This window comes from Bos grunniens, chromosome 16 (assembly GCF_055505025.1).
Source record: "Bos grunniens cultivar Pamir isolate PY7600 chromosome 16, Bosgru_T2T1.0, whole genome shotgun sequence".
NCBI classification, from domain to species: Eukaryota; Metazoa; Chordata; class Mammalia; order Artiodactyla; family Bovidae; genus Bos; species Bos grunniens.
The window spans coordinates 62,501-76,585 of record NC_141180.1 but is presented as its reverse complement, the minus strand read 5'-3'; the positions used below and the strand labels follow the sequence as shown (position 1 = coordinate 76,585).

General features: G+C 60.7%; 1 long non-coding RNA gene across 1 annotated transcript in view; it reads left to right on the top strand.

Moving 5' to 3' along the window:
* The first annotated feature begins 7,119 nt into the window (after positions 1 to 7,119).
* The window catches only part of LOC147355960 (uncharacterized), a 26,897-nt gene continuing 19,931 nt past the window's right edge, over positions 7,120 to 14,085 (top strand). Inside the window, exon 1 of the long non-coding RNA XR_015142906.1 lies at positions 7,120 to 9,704. This is a non-coding gene — a long non-coding RNA (uncharacterized LOC147355960). The remainder of the gene's footprint in view (positions 9,705 to 14,085) is intronic.

Below are 14,085 nucleotides of genomic sequence, written 5' to 3'. Positions count from 1 at the left end.
CCTGAGATATACAGGATACGCCCGTTGTCAAGGCTCAGACTTTTGAGTCTAATATATTTCCATTCATATGCTGATAGAAATTTGCAGAATAGAGAACAATATTTATCTTGTTGGAGGTTTACAGGAATACCATGACCTGACATATGTGGAAACTTCAAGAATAAATTATTCCCAAACCAAGAGGTTTGCAACAGCTAACCAGGCCACTCTCGCACATTGCCTAGAAAAATGCTTGGATGAAATGCTGCAAGAAGTTCCATGTATTTTGGGCATGTGCCACCCATCATCTCTGTCTAGCCCTGCAATAAATTTTTATTTAAACTGACATTTTGGTATGTTCACTATGCTTCAGGCACATGACTTTGCATTTTTAATTAAGGTCATCTGCAACATCTGGAAGAGACCATAATGGAAAAACATGAAAGTGCTATTCTTAAAGACATGTGAATCATTTTCATATGTAGTATTATCTAAATAAAATACTATCCATTATTTTTGGAAGGTTCTGTATTTTCATCATTTCATGGATGTAAATCTGAGGTTATTAGAGAACACGAAATATACCATCTGCATTTCAGACTTCCCAATTAGACTGAACTTGTGAAACCGCTCTAGGCCGAGATGCCAGATGGCCGCCCTGCCGCTTGGTGTCTGTCTCCATCAGCCATGCCCGAAAGGCACGTGAGATCACAGACAGCACGTAGCGCGCCCAGAACACACAACAGGATCCTCCTGAACCCAGAACGGCGATTGTTATGGATCCACGTGGAGGGCGTCGATATCCCCACCTGATGCGTGAATAGGAGTCACACAGACTCGATGGGTTTGAGCTTGGATGGGGTGCCCTATCCGGAGAGATCATGTGGGTCAGAAAGCACACACGGAACAGAATAAAACCAAAGACCACAGCCAAGTCGAGGGAGGGCTGAACCCAAGGACCTCACCAGTCCCGTGGCATCACGTGCCGTACACGGCCTTTCTCGATGGCCGAGAGGGACGTGGAATGTATGTGTCCCTGTATTGGTGTGTCGTGCCCGAAACCACGCCACGGAGAGGGATCGTGTCTGATGCTCATCATCTCTCAAAAGATACATACACCGGGTCTCTTTAGAAAACGATGGAAGGATATCTTTGAATGCCAAAGGGTGTGACGTGGGAAAGACACATCCAAGTGGAATCAGCATGGCTGAGAGAGCTCCCCCAAATAGAGAGGGGAGGCCATCGAGGAAGAGGTCCGTGTGTCTCAGTCTGGATGGAATGTCCACTTGGGGCACTGACTGGGTCCCAGAGGCCTCCAGATCATCTAAGGAAACAGTGTTCCCGAAATTCAAGATACCTCTCACACCCTCCCCTTTCCCTAAATACCTTGTGACCGTCTACCCTGGAAGAAGAAACATGTCCCTTGTTGCATGACAGCAAATCCTAATTGCTCTCAGCTGGCTTGACAACCTCACGAGGTTCAGCTTTCTAGGCCCCTGACTCTTTCCTGTGGAACATTCCCTGGGTTTTATTGAAATCTGTGTCCCTGCATGGCAATATCTAAGACCCTCCCCCCCCCCACCCCCCACCCCCCCCACACACACAATAAAGCTTTCTTTTCTTTTTTCTTTCTTTCCTTTTTTTTTTTTTTTTGGCGTGCAGCCAATACTGACCATTCATTGAAAGATAATAAAACTAGGTGATGTTATGTGTGTCATGTCCCGGTGTATTGAAATAGAATGTTCTTCGTTAAGGACATACAACATCCTCTGTTCTAACGTGTACAGAATGGTGACTTGATGCACCTGTCTGTTGCAAAAGAATCATTCATGACCACCCAAGCGGTAGCTCATAGCTTGACCACAACCCATACATGCCATGACTGTATGCGAAAGAAAGTGAAGTCACTCAGTCGTGCTGGACTCTTTGCGACCCCACGGACTGTAGCCTACCAGGCTCCTCCGTCCATGGAATTTTCCAGGCAAGACTACTGGAGTGGGTTGCCATGTCCTTCTTCCATTGTACGGGAAGTGAATGCGTCATGTCCACGGTCATGGCGACTTTCGAATAGGATAATGCTGCTGCTGCTGCTGCTGCGTCGCTTCCGTCGTGTCCGAATCTGTGCGACCCCGTAGACGGTAGCCCGCCGGGCACCCCCGTCCCTGGGGTTCTCCAGGCAAGAACACTGCGGTGGGTTGCCATGTCCTTCTCCAAGGCGTGAAAGGGAAAACGGGAAGGGAAGTCGCTCCGTCGTGTCCGACTCTGTGCGACAACGTGGACTGCGGCCTACCGGGCTCCTACCGGGCTCCTCCGTCCACGGGATTTTCCGGGCAAGAGGACTGGAGTGGGGTGCCGTTGCCTTCTCCGAATATGAGACGACGATAATACCAATACTATTCTTTAGAATCACCGTGCTCTTTGTGACGTAGACAGTATATATGTACCTTATCCGTGAAGTTCCCCCGCCCGCCGTTACATCGGCATCTTCCCATGTCTCCCTCCCCCAGCCGCTCTGTGATGATCGTTTTCATTGTTTTAGGTGGCCTTGCATGGCATGTCAGTGACAGGAGAAACTCTTTTTCTTTCTCTACCTGACTTCTTCATTGGGCATCACTCCCTAAGTCCCATCCATGCGATCACGATGTAAGACTGTGTTCATTCCTGGGGCTACCTGGGACACCTAGATCTCCCTATCGATCGATCTCTACCTGGATCGTGTATCTTCTTGATCTAGTCTTCCCTTGATGGACACTTGGGCTGGGTCCCCATCTTGACTCTTGTGAATGGATGCTGCGATGGACCTGGGGGTGCAGGCCTCTCTCTGCGAGTTTCAGGTTTTATTTTCTTTCGAGGTCTACCCAGAAGTGAGATGGTTGGCAGGATCCATCCTCTCTCCACCGAGACTCGTGTCTAAGTCCTTCTGAGGTGATCCGGTTGCTGCTGCTGCGGCTGCCGCTAAGTCGCTTCCGTCGTGTCCGACTCTGTGCGACCCCACAGCCGGCAGCCCGCCAGGCTCCCCCCCTGTCCCTGGGATTCTCCAGGCGAGAACACTGGAGTGGGTTGCCACGGCCTTCTCCGATGCGTGGAAGGGAAAAGGGAAAGGGAAGTCGCTCGGTCGTGTTCGACTCTTCCCGACCCCGTGGACCGTGGCCTACCGGGCTCCTCCGCCCATGGGAGTTTCCAGGCGAGAGGACTGGAGTGGGTTGCCGTGGCCTTCTCCGGTGATCCGGGGAGCGATCCGTGCTTTCCCAATAGACGCCGTTTGAATCCACGCGACTGCGTACGTCTTAGGGAATACGGCGACGACGACGACGACGACGACCCAAACGCTCCCGTGAGCACCGTGGAACCGGAGGGTGTGTCCTCGGGATGATTCCCCGGTGCCAGCTTTCCACGGCTCGTACGCGTCCACGAGCCCCCTGCGGTCGGCATGTCATTCGATAGACACGGAACCACGGTTGTCACGGACCGGGGTTGCCTAGGTGCCAGTCGATCCCCAGATGAGTGGAGGGATGACAGAGTCCTTAGGGAACAGAGCGGAGACCCAGAGAATGATTTCCACGAGACGAGGGCGGTGAGACGAGAAGAACGACGGGAAGTGGTGCCCGGCGAGCCAGACATGGTCGAACAGGAAAGAAAACGTGTCAGACGAGACGAGAGGGGAGAAGGATTCCAAGTCAGTGGAGCGGCACGGGGGAGACAGGCCGAGAAGATGCGAGCGGATGCTGGGGGCACGGCACACCTGGACCCGTGAGCGCGCAGGGAGCCGAGAGGGATGGCCGACCATCGCCTGCAGGTCCGCGTGGGCCGATCTCCAGGGCCCGGACTGTGAGGGACTTCGTGAGAACAGTCACGCTCACGGTGCCCACGGGTCACGTCTCCACGGTGCTCTCGGCACTGTACGGAGAGCTCCCCGCGCTGCCCATGGCACAGTGAGCTAGGGTTTCTTTATGTGTATCGACAGAAGATTCAGGGAGCTTCCCGAGTGACGGGACTAGGTATTGGCCGCTCGCGTCCGATCTCAGGCAGGCCGTCTCGCTCGACGATCATTGGACGTATTTGATGTCTGTGGGGGCGTGCTCTGTGTGTCTTCGTGGCCGTGCAAGCTGTTCTCTCTCTGTGGAGAGAGGGGGTCGCTCTACGGTCGTGTGTCTGGGCTTCTCGTGGCTGTGGTTCCTCTTGGGGGGCAGGGGCGCCGGGGCACGTGGGCTTCAGTGGCTGCTGGGTGTGGGCTCAACACTCGCAGCGGCCAGGATCTGGAGCACAGACTCCATCACCGAGGCGTATGGGTAGCGTGTGGGCTCTTCCCGGACCGGGGGCGAAACCCACGTCTCCTGCATGGGCACGGGATCGTTGACCACGGGGCCCCCGGGGAAGCCCCAGTCCCGAACTCAAGACGGATCTCTTGACGTCACCGCTTTTTCTTGGAGAGGTTCGAAACGATCGGGCCAGGGAGAAGGACAACCTGGACGTCCTTTCGATGGGATCCCTGAGTCCAGGAGGAGCCGTGCAGACGCCGATAAGGGAGGAAGGGGATGATTTTGCCTTTTTGTAAGGTGAGGATTGGACTCGCAGTCCACACTCCTGTTCCCACCGCTCCCCTCCGGGAACTGGAGTTCGAATCTAGGTGGGCCTCTGAGCACACACCTGGCCGGGCTCCATCATGCCGGGTTGACCTTCGGTGCTCACACACCGGCACGCTTGCTGCCTCTCGACGTGTCCTAGAGAAGAAGACATCGGATTCCGTATCAGATCAGCTTCTTTGATGAGCGACGGCACGACAGCCACAGCAAGTGGGATGGATACACACAAACGTTGGTTTCTTTTGGACTATGAGCCCACCTCTGTTCGTGTGTGTGTGTGTGTGTGTGTGTGAGAGAGAGAGAGAGAGAGAGAGAGAGAGAGAGAGAGAGAGATGCCTTGGTGGTTCTAAAGCAAGAAGCACTGAGGAGTGAAGACATTCTCGAACGCACATATTTTCCTTCATTTCAGTCGTGATGGTCCAATGAGTTGGAGGACGACGTGGACTGTTTCGGGGTAGATGAGTTTAGAAGGCTGTGAAGGGACTTCCCTGCCTGGTGGTCCAGTGGTGAAGAATCCACCTGCCGATGAGGCAGGGGACAGGGTGTTTTCGATCGATCCCTGATCCGGGAAGATGCCGCCGGGCTCCGGGCAGGTTCGATATGAACCTACAGAATGGACGGACAGTGCCAGGCGCGAAGGCGAGGGCAGGCAGACGGGGGACTCTGGACGAGGATGACGGACACGGACGGACACGGACGCCTCCGTTGTAGGTGGGCTGTGGCCGGCCGGCACGCTCCTCTGGGGCAGGATGTTCCTAGGACCGTTGGGGAGCGTGCCCGTGCGCGCCCGTGGGAGGAGCAGGGGACCGAAGGGAACTCTCTGTCCTCTCTGCTCCACGGGGCCCGCGGCACCCTAATCGGCTCCAAGAGAGGATGCCTCCGATGGAGAGACAAACCCACACGTGAGGGACCCTCCCTTCGGGTTCACTTGGACTCGGAAAGCGTGACGGTCAGGTTCACTCAATGCTCTGGATGTCTGTGCTTCCCGAGATCCCGGCCTACTCACGGGAAGGACCCGCGGAGCCGGATGAGATCTCCCTCTGCACGGCGGCGGCGGCTCCAGGGTGCACACGTTTCAGTGGCTACGGCTTGTGGACATCGATCGCACCGAGAGCCTAACCCCCGGTGTGCCAGACGCCTGTGTCCACGATGGGTGAACAGTTCTAAGTGTGGGAAGCCCCACACTTGCCACTGCCTGTCCGATCTGCAGGGACTCGGCGAAGCACAAACGTGCCCGGTCTCCTGACCGATCGATCCCCTTTTCGGAGCCAGCCTGGTGCGTGATCTCTTTTCCAGGCCGCAGGCACACACTGGCGCTGGGGAGCTGTGTTCCTGTTCCTCCTCCTCCTCCTCCTCCTCCTCCTCTCTGCCCCCACCCTTCCCCCCACACGCAGGCTCCCCCACCCCGCCTGGCCCCGGCCCGTCCGGGTCTCCCCCACCCGCGGAAAAGGCCAGGAAAAACATGGTCCCTGAACGACGCAGCTGAGAAACAGTGCAAGTCCACTCGGATGCGGTTAGGAGACACCTGAGCATACCTAGGCCAACACTGCCACCGTGTGGGGTGAGAGGCCAGCGCGAGGGGAGCTCGACAGTTCAGAGGAGGGGGAAGAGGAGCAGGAGGGAGAGAGGGGGGGTGGGCGGGGGGCTTGGGGTGGAGTGGGGGGGGGGTGGGTGGGTGGGGGGGGTGGGTGGGTGGGGGGGGAGGGACAGGCTGAAGCTGTCTCAGGGCGATGACGTGGATGAAAACGTTCCCCTTCGGAAGGGCGCTCCAAAGAGATCGTGGCGGCGGGACCTGGAGAGCACAAAGGGCTTCGTTTTGGAGGCTGATCTTCAAGCTGGGAGTGGGGGGGGTGGGGTGGGGGAGGGGAATCATCCAGACAGAGGAAAGACACCAGGCCGAGAAGGCAAGAGAGATTCTTTACACAAGTGAATCGGATGCTTTTCTGTCCATGTGTTCCCTAATCACACCATCACGGAAATCCAGCCAGCCAGCCAGCCACCCACCATCGTTTCGCTCCTTTCCTGTTCTCTACATTTTGAACGGCGAGTGAGGGAGAGAGTCTTTCAATGGTTTGAGAGGAGTTTGGAATGTCGTGGGACCATGGTACTTTTCAGCCATGGATGAACGTGACGGCTTCTTTTGTCCGCTTCGGCGTTCAGGGTTATCCCCAACTCCCCCTGCCGAGTGAGGCCTGTGTGTCGCTGTGTGCTGGAGGACACCGTGCTGTCCCCATCTTGATCTTGGACTGAACAAAACCACCGTTGGCAGTGTGTTCGGTTGCTTGGCTTCGTTTCCTTTCCCTATGGCACTCACCTGACCGTCCTGTCCACTCTTGGGATCTTTCATCTCCTCCTCCCCCTCAAGGCAATCGGGTCCTTTTCTTTCTCCTCCTCCTGCTCCTCCTCCTCCTCCTCCTCCTCCTCACCCTAGTTTCTCCCCCCCCCCCCCCCCCCCCCCACACACACACAAGTCCCACTCTTCTCAAACGGACGTCTAACTGACTGCCAACGTTTACTTTTGCCTTCTTTCCTTCCTTCCTTCCTTCCTTCCTTCTTCCTTTCCTTTTTCTTTGGGGGGGGGGGGTCGTTCCCCCCTTTAATTTTCAGCTGTACAGACGATGTTTTAGTGTAGCACATGACACAGCCATCACCAGGATACATCTAGTTAGTGACTGTCCGTCACCACCTGGTGTCACGGCAAATGACATTTGGTGTGATGACGTGCCCGTGACTCATGTATTTCATAAGTGGAAGGTTGCACCACTTCGTCTGTCTCCCTCGCCAGGGGCACTCACTCACTCTCTCCTCACCCCCGCCCCCCCGCCCCGCCCCCCCCGCCCCGGTGTGTTCCTTTGTAGTATGTCTGAGCCTGTTTCTGTTTGGTTCGGTTCTGTTCACCGTGTATGGTTTGGTAGGTTCTGCATGGAAACGACTGATCTGAGGTATTTCATGTAGCATAATACCCTCTAAAGGTCTCTCCAGGTTCCTGCAGACTGTGAGATTTCATTCCCTTCTGGTGGTTGAGTCCCATTCCTCTGTGTGTGTGTGTGTCTGTCTGCATGCGCGTGAGCACGCGTGCACGTGAATAGATCCAGGCATAGGCACACAGACAGAGTTCTATCATGATGTGTGTACGGAAGTCGACCTAGGTATAGGGGTCGATCCCACACATGCACACATCCGTATCTTCTTTGTCCCTTCCCTCCGTGGGCACCCTGTGGAGTTGCTGGGTTGGGTCGAATGGGGGAATCTTTGGGGGAGTGTACATCGCAGGACTCTTTTCCCTAGGGATGTGGTTTCTCTGTCTGTGAGGCGCCAGGGGATGAGATCTGATCTCTCTGAGTCCGCCCACAGTTTTCTCAGCTGCAGAAAAAACGCGTTCGATCCATCAGGAGCCACTGTCCTCTGATGGTTCGAACTTGCTGTCGTGATTGCGATTCCCGGCTCCTGGGCCTTTCCCCTCCGAATGAGGAGGATCATTGTCCAGGGAAACGCCCCGGGGTGGGGTGCTTCCGTGAGCCCGCCCCCACCCCCAGGAGCCCCAGCTCAGCCCAGCCCAGCCCAGCCCAGCCCTGCCGTGGATGTGTGTTCTACCTTGTGCTTCTGGGTGTCTGCCTGTTCCACCTTTCTTTGGAAGGAAGGGGTCTGTTCGGGCCTCCTGCCCACTTCGCTCATCGGGGGTTGTTTCCCTTTTGGAGGTTGAGGTGTCTGACGCCTTGATCGGTGTTGGACAGAAAAGCCCCTTTTGCAATATGCTTGTGCTTTCCCCGGACAGACAGACAGACAGACAGACAGACAGACAGACAGACACACACACACACACACACACACACACACACACACACACGGATGTGTGTTTCCGCCCGGGTATGTACGTGTGTGTCTGTGAGTATATATATGTACGAATGTACACCCATAGATACACACACCACACACGCGCGCACGTAGACATCCACGCAGACACATGGGTATACATGCACACATACACTGATGCACATGTACATGTACGTATACACACGCGCGTTTGCGTATGCGTATACATGTGTGTGCATCTATGCACATCGATCTGTGTATAGGCACTCTAGATGCACACGGGCACCTGTACATACGTACATGCGTGCACGTCTACGTATACATACACACGTGTGTATGTAGGCACAGATTCTCGCGTGCGTCTGTGTGGACGTACATACGCTCTCTGTAGACGTCTGCGTATGCGTCCGTACGTATGTATACGTGTGTACATACACGTGTGCACATACACACGCAGATATGTGTGTCTATGCAAGCATGCACGTACGGGTACGCATAGACGTGCATCCACACCTGTGCGCAGACATCACACGTATACACACTATACGTGCATCTAGATGCGTTGACACGTCCGCGTGTATGTGTGTGTGTGTGCCTATGTATCCCGACGTCTCTGCACATGTGAGCATGTGTGTTCACGCCTGTGTCTATCCGTGTACGTATGTGTATAGATGCCTCTGCGTATATACACGCAAGCATACACGCACACTAGAAACGCCTAGGCATACACGTGCGCACACAGACACGTGCGTGTACGTGAGCATGCCCTTCGTACGTGTGTGTTTATACGCCTGCGTGCACGTATATATAGACGCGATGACGTGTGCGTATACGTATGTACACGTGTATACGCACATGTGTATGCGTTCTCCCTCTCCCTCTCCCTCTCCCTCTCCCTCTCCCTCTCCCTCTCCCTCTCCTCTCTCTCTCTGACTTTTAAGCTGCCAGGACAGTTCCACGAGTTGACTTTCCTGCCTGGTGGTTTTGTCTCATTTCGTTTCTGAGCTACGTGAAAAAGTTATGTATTCATTGAGGTGGCTGTTGTCACGGGACCCGGGGTTTATTTAGTGGATCCCTATGGACTCCGTCCTCCTCACCAGCACGCCCCTCAATACCACCCCCCCACACCCTCCCCGCAACCCCCCAACCCCCCACCCCCCACCCCCCGCAGCCCTGCCACCCCAGACCTCCCAGGCCGTCCGCCTTTCCGCTGTTTGTGGCCAGTGGTGTTGAAATCCATGTTCTCCTGACCTCTAGTGCACTTTCCCCACCCACCCGCGCATGCTTGTGTGTGTCGTCTCTGGACTTTGTCACGGTGTCTCTACCCAGGTTGAGTTTTGTTTTCTCTTCTTGGGGGTCCGAGTGTCTCCTTCTTTTCCTTTCTTACTCCTAGGCTTGTGTGTCTGTGTCCGTGTCTGCTTTCGAAAGTCCGGCTTTGTTCTCCCAGCAGCGCTTGCCTGGTTTCGCTTTGCCGGTCCCTCCCTCCCTCCCTCCCTCCCTCCCTCCTTCCCTCCTTTTCTCCCTCCCTCCCTCCCGCCCCTCTCTTTCGGGGGGCCGGGGGCCGGGGGTTCCTGGGATGTCACTGGTGCCCCCTCTCTCCGCCCACCCCGCCCCGAGCCCCCGCCGCCCGCCCGCGTCTCCGTGGAATGTCCCCCCACCACCCTGGAATCGCGTGGGGGGGGGGGGGGGATCGCGGCTCTTTCGTGGCAGCCTCCAGGGGAGAGATCTCCCGGCTCCTCTCCCTTCCTCTGCGGCCGGGGTCGCGTCGCGTCGCGTCGCGTCGCTCGGCGGCGGAGGCTCCGGGCCGAGCTCGGGCGTTTGGGCGGCCGGCGCTGCGGCGTCCCCGGCGGCCGGCGACAGCGACCCGTCCTCGGGACGTTCGAGCCGGTTGTCGGGAGCCACCTGGCGGCCGCTTGTATATTGTCCCTCCCCCTCCGGAGCTTCGGCGAGCCCTTCAGGAGGGTTGTGACTCAGCCGCCGGGCCCGAGGCAGAGCTCTCAGACACCGGCTATGCTGGCGGCGACAGTCCCGGTGGCGCCGAGGCCTAGGGACGTCCTGCTGTCGCCGGAGATTGGTTCTCTAGGTTTCTGAGGAGGGTGATCGTCGCGGCGCTCCGGGGCCGGGCTCTGCGGTGGCCGGACCGGGTCGACCAGCATCTCCCCGTGCCCCTGTGGCCGCGGAGAAGGACCGGCCGGACCCTCCCTGGGCCGGGCCGCCGCGGTGGGCAGGGAGAGGGTCTTCCCTGCCCGGAGCGCCTGGACTCGGGCTCGGCGGTCCGGACTCCTCCTGGGCCGCCCTCAGGAGCGTGTGCTTCGCCCTCGGCCCCGCTCCGGAGGTGGGGACCCGCCCGCCGGAGTCGTGAGGGTTGACGGGGAGAGGCGGGCGCGTGTGCGGCCGCCCCCCCCCCCCCCCCAACCCGTGGGGTCCGGTCGCCCGAGGCGTCTCCTGGCACACATGCTGTTTCTTTTTCAAAGTCCCGATGGGTCCGGAGACGTGGATGGACCGGACCCTGCTTCCGCGGGTGGCCGGGGAGGGCGCGCCCGACCCTTCAGCGTGCCTTCGTGGGTCTCGGTCGTCGGATGCGACTTTGTCTCACCCCTCCCCACCTCCCTGAACCCAGGTCAGGAGGTGGGGACCGGCTCGGGCCGTCCTGGGTGCCCCATCTAGGACGGTCTGGGTCCCGCCCGGGCGCGGTCCCTGGTCGGGGCCCGCTCGTCTCGTTGGAGGCGCCTCGCTGACGGTTCTTCCTTCTTGTTTCTTGATGCTCATCGAAGCCAAATCCCCGTTCGGAGACTCCGACGGACCGGTACCCCTACCCGTGTGGGCGAAGCGGGAGAGGGCGCCCCCGGCCAGCTCCCTCTCCCTTGGTGGGTGTCCGCGCCCCCACTTTGGCCATCGCGCGCCCCCTCCCCCTGCTCCCCTTTCCCCGGTCGACCAGATGACTCCCCCCCCCCCCCCCAGCCACGAGAGCTCCGGGCCTGGTGTTTATGGGGTAGCGCTGGGGACAGGTGGCCGGGCCAAGGTTCCGGGGGTCCTCCATGCGAGTCGTGGATGGGCCCCGCTGTCGGCTGCTGTCATTTCGTCGCCCTTAATGGGCCTTTTTTACCACCAGGTAAGTGCTGACACGGTCTGCTTCGGTGTCTGCCGCCGAGGAAACTTTGGGTCTCTGGATGTACGCGGGGCTCTGGGCCTTCGGGCCGCCAGCTCTGGTCCCCGGTTCGGCCCTTGCCGCTGGAGCCGCCCGCCTGGGCCTGTGCGCCGGCTCCTGTGTGGTGTTGTCTGGCTGACCCGACTCGTGGTGCCACCTCCGGTCTCTGGGCGACCCGAGGGCGGCGGGGCGAGGCGCCGTGGGTCTTCTACCCTGTGCGCTCCCCGCTGCGGGCACCCGGTGAAGGCTGAGATGCGACCCCCGCCCTGTGGGCTCCGTGCCACGTGTCAGGCGTTCTCGAACCTCCTGGGGTCGTGGGCCGCTCTCGCCTGAGGCGAGGTGGGGGGCGGAGGTTGCCGGTGAGGCTTAAAGCGGGCCCCTCTGGTGACTGTCCTCGCCGTGCCTTCCCCCCGCTCCACCTTGGCTCATCCGATCGATGTGGTGTGGTCGTGCTCTCCCGGGCCGGGCCTAAGCCGTGCCAGACGAGGGACAGGTGTTCCCGGTGAACGTGTCTGCTCTTCTCGGTCTGTCCGCGGGGCCCCTCGCCTGACTTTTTTCCCCCTGGCCGTCGGGGAGGGGGAGGAAGGCGGGGGCTGGGTTGCGGCCTCTGGCCCTGACCTTCGGTCTCCTGTCCCCCGCCTCGGGTGGCGTCAGTGGGGGCCGTGGGTCTTCTGACACAGCAGATGCTCTCGCTTCGCCTTCCCGGCGTGTGCTCCGCGAGCGGCCCTCCCCGCGGTGGGGAGGGCTGTACCGCTGCTGCGCTGTGCCCCCCCGCGTGGGTGCGCGAGCGTGCCTCGTTGGATCCTCGGTGGTGCTCCTGGAGCGCTCCAGGTCGTCGCTCAGGTGCCTGAGGCCGAGCGGTGGTGTCGTTTCCCTTAACCCCGGTGTCCTCCTCGGGTCCCCACCGCGGTGGTGTGTGTGTGTCCCGTGAGTGGGCTCTCTTTTGGGGGGGGTCGAGGCGGTAGGAGAGGCGTGCCTGTTCCCCTCGTCGTCGAGGCTGACGGGTGAGGCCTTGCAGGGGACGGGACGCGGGGCTCTGCGCTGGCCCCGGCCGCGCAGACGCTCCTGTGTCGGTGGTCCGCCTACCTGTACCGCAGACCCCTCCCACCCCAGCTGAGGACTGGTGGCTCGTGGAGCGCCTCCGTGGGCCCGAAGGAGAGAGACGATCCGGGTGAGGGGCGGCGAGCCCTCGGTGAGAAAGCCTTCTCTAGCGATCCGAGAGGGAGCCTTGGGGTATCGGACCCCCCAGCTGCTGCCCCTCCCGAGTGCGCAGTGGCCGCCGTGGAGGCTGCCAAGAGCGCGTGGGCAGAACATCCCGCCCCCCACCTCCCCCCTGGGGGCGGTGGGGCGGGGGCGGGTGCGCCGGCCCCGCGGTGGGGCCGTGTGCCGCTCGTTGCCTACCGCGGCCCGCGCCTCCCCCCTTCGAGTTGGGGGAGGGTCCCGCTGGGCCCCGCCGGGCGTCCGGCAGGTGGGGGGGACCGGAGCGTGCGTGCGTCGCGTGTGCGCGCGGTCGGCCCCCGCGGTGTGGTGAGCCTTGGGGCAAAGGGGGGAAGGTGTTGGGGGCGCGACGTCCGGTCGGCCCCGGCTTCCCCAGCCCCGCAGCCGTGGTGCGGGAGAGCCTATCGCGCCCGTCCTCTCCCCACGAGCCGCAGCCGGTGGCGGCGTGCGGTCACGGTCGGGGCCGCCTCGCTCGAGAGCGTGATCCCCAGGATGTCGAGCCTCGGGGTGGCAGACTGAGATCGGAAGACGGATCTGTCGAGGACGGATGGCGGAAGATGGGTTCGGGCGGCTCGCCGGCCCTGGCGGCGGGGCCGGGCCGTGGGGGCCCGCTCTGGGGCTGGCCGGGACCGGTCGGCGTCCCAGGCGTGTCGCGGGACCGCCCTCGTGTGTGGGTGGCGGTGGGACCCCGCGCTGGTTTTCCTGGTGGCCCGGCCGTGTTCCCGGTGTCTTTGTGGTCCCCGGATGGCGCCCGCGGCCCTGTCCCGCGGCCCCCGCCGTGCGTGCTTGCCGGCCCCTCCCCGCCGTTGCCGGCCTCTCCTCCTCGTCCCGCGCGTGCGACCGCCCCGCGCTCCCTTCCCCTGTCTGGGGCCGAGCCGGCCTCGCCTCATGTGGGTGTCGTCCCCCGGCCTCCGTTGGCCGGTGGCGTCCCCGAGGCGGGGCGGCGCGCGGGGAGCCTTGCGCGTGTGGGGGACGGTGGGGGCCGCCGGTGCGCGGCGGGAGAGCGTTCTCCCTGGCCGGCTTGCGGCTCTCGGGTGTGTGTCGGTGGCGGTGGGCGTGAGCCCCCGTGAGGGTGCCGGGGGGGGCGCCAGTCCGTCGTCCCGGGCGTGCGGTGGGACCGTCCCTGTGCTGGGAGGCCTCTGGCGGTGAGATCCCGCGGTGGGCCCTGGCGGCCGACTCGCGCTTCCCCCTGCCCCAGCACGGGTCGCTTTGAGCCATGCCCCTCGCGGTGGCGCGCGGCCGCCCCACCAACACCGCCCCTGTTCCGTGGCGTTGGCCTCGCGTGGCCGCACCCCGTCGGTGCCCCTCTCCGTCTGTCCGTCCGCCTCAGTCCGCTCGCCGTCT